The sequence below is a fragment of the Anomaloglossus baeobatrachus genome, chromosome 5 (genome assembly GCF_048569485.1).
Source record: "Anomaloglossus baeobatrachus isolate aAnoBae1 chromosome 5, aAnoBae1.hap1, whole genome shotgun sequence".
Lineage (NCBI taxonomy): Eukaryota > Metazoa > Chordata > Amphibia > Anura > Aromobatidae > Anomaloglossus > Anomaloglossus baeobatrachus.
The window spans coordinates 475337187-475339686 of record NC_134357.1 but is presented as its reverse complement, the minus strand read 5'-3'; the positions used below and the strand labels follow the sequence as shown (position 1 = coordinate 475339686).

Sequence of the window (2500 nt, the reverse complement as noted above, 5' to 3'; positions counted from 1 at the left end):
CAGCACATATACTAAAATTGGAACGATACAGAGAAGATTAGCATGGCCCCCTGCGCAAGGATGACACGCAAATTCGTGAAGCGTTCCATATTTTGACGCATTTCTCAACCCCCAATTTTTTTGACCCTCATTTACTGAGTTAACCGTTTCAGCCGCAGAGCGTTTTCTGTTTTTGCTGTTTTGTTTTTTGCTCCCCTTCTTCCGAGAGACGTAACTTTTTTATTTTTCAGTCAATCTTGCCATATGAGAGCTTGTTTTTTGCAGGACGAGTTGTACTTTTAAATGAAAACCATAAGTTTTACCATATAGTGTACTGGAAAACAGCAAACAAAATCCAAGTGTGTAAAAACTGCAAAAAAAGTGTGATCGCGCAATAGTTTTTGGGATATTTTATTCACCGTGTTCACTATATGGTAAAACTGATGTGTGGGTGTGATGCCTGAGGTCGGTGCGAGTTTGTAGACACCAAACATGTATAGGTTTTACTTGTATCTAAGGGGTTAAAAAAAATTCAAAAGCTTGTCCAATAAAAGTGGTGTACGTTTTGCGCCATTTTCCGAAAAACCATAGCATTCTCATTTTTCGGATCTATGGCTCAGTGAGGGCTTATTTTTTTGCATCTCGAGCTGACATTTTTAATGATACCATTTTTGCTCAGATGCTACATTTTGATCGCCTGTTATTGCATTTTGCGTAAAACTTGCGGCGACAAAAAAACCCCGTAATTTTAGCATTTGGAATTGTTTTTCCACTACGCCATTTACCAATCAGGTTGATTGATTTTATGTGTTGAGAAATCGGGCATTTCTTAACGCGGCGATACCAAATATGTGTATATTTTTTATTTTTGTAACCCTTTCATTTTCAATGGGGTGAAAGGGGGGTGATTTTAACTTTTAGGGTTTTTCTTATTTTTTAAAACTTTTTTTTATTTTACTAGTCCCCCTAGGGGGCTATATGGGTCAACAATGCGATCGCTCTGCAAAAACAAGGGGCAAATAACCCAAAACAGCTGTCTGTGGATGGATACCATGTTTTGGCCATAGGTGGTCTCCTTGACTGGAGACTAGTGTTGAGCGGACCCGAACTTTAAAAATCCGGATCCGCGGTTTCAGAGTCCGATCCGGGTCTAACCCGACCCGGGTATCCAGCAGCACGATCCGGTCTCTCTCTCTCTCTCTCTCCCTCTCACTCTCCCTCCCTCTCTCTGTCTCTCTCTCTGTCTCTCCCTCTCTCTTTCCCTCTCTCCTCTCTCTCCCTCTCTCTCCCCCTCTCTCTCTCCCTCTCTCCCTCTCTCTCTCTCACTCCCCCCTCTCTCTCTCCTCTCTTTCCCACTCTCCCTCCCTCTCTCTCTCTCTCCACTCCCTTTCTCTCTCTCCATTTCCCTCTCTCTCCTCTCTCCTTTCTCCCGTCCCGGATCCGCTCCCCATTGACTTATATAGGTCTGAACTCCGGATCGGATCCGGACTTATTGTTCAACCCGCGGCGGATCCGCCAGACCTGGATTATTAGAAGTCCGCTCAACTCTACTCCTGAGGTAAAAGCCCCGGATCAGCAGTAATTGCCTCAGGTGGTAGACTTGTCGATATATTCCACAGTCACTGCCGTCTGTAACAGCCACAGCTGCCACCACAAGTTCTCCAGGATCCTGTGCAGCGTGGATCTAATTTGCATATTAATGTGTGACAAAATATTACTTATTTTTTCCCTTGATTATTTTTTTCCAATTTAACTGCAACATTCATAGAATGCTTCACAAAACCTTTTAGAATTTACTGATAAAAAAAAGAAAATCTCCCTAACTGCAAATATTCCCTCTTCCAGGACTATATATAGCGGTCAGGTCGGCCCTGAGTTTGAGCTCGCTTCGGCAGCACATATACTAAAATTGGAACGATACAGAGAAGATTAGCATGGCCCCTGCGCAAGGATGACACGCAAATTTGTGAAGCGTTCCATATTTTGACGCATTTCTCAACCCCAATTTTTTTTGACCCTCATTTACTGAGTTAACCGTTTCAAGCCGCAGAGCGTTTTCTGTTTTTGCTGTTTTGTTTTTTGCTCCCCTTCTTCCGAGAGACGTAACTTTTTTATTTTTCAGTCAATCTTGCCATATGAGAGCTTGTTTTTTGCAGGACGAGTTGTACTTTTAAATGAAACCATAAGTTTTACCATATAGTGTACTGGAAAACAGCAAACAAAATTCCAAGTGTGTAAAAACTGCAAAAAAAGTGTGATCGCGCAATAGTTTTTGGGATATTTTATTCACCGTGTTCACTATATGGTAAAACTGATGTGTGGGTGTGATGCCTGAGGTCGGTGCGAGTTTGTAGACACCAAACATGTATAGGTTTACTTGTATCTAAGGGGTTAAAAAAATTCAAAAGCTTGTCCAATAAAAGTGGTGTACGTTTTGCGCCATTTCCGAAAACCATAGCATTCTCATTTTTCGGGATCTATGGCTCAGTGAGGGCTTATTTTTTTGCATCTCGAGCTGACA

General features: G+C 42.2%; 2 non-coding genes across 2 annotated transcripts in view; both read left to right on the top strand.

Annotated features, from left to right (window-relative positions):
* The window catches only part of LOC142313563 (U6 spliceosomal RNA), a 108-nt gene extending 13 nt beyond the window's left edge, over nt 1–95 (top strand). The window contains exon 1 of the small nuclear RNA XR_012754557.1: nt 1–95. This exon is cut by the window's left edge and continues 13 nt beyond it. This is a non-coding gene — a small nuclear RNA (U6 spliceosomal RNA).
* A 1763-nt stretch (nt 96–1858) lies between these two features.
* LOC142313552 (U6 spliceosomal RNA) lies at nt 1859–1965 on the top strand. Its single transcript, XR_012754546.1, has one exon. It is a non-coding gene; the product is annotated as a U6 spliceosomal RNA (small nuclear RNA).
* The last annotated feature ends 535 nt before the right edge of the window (nt 1966–2500 follow it).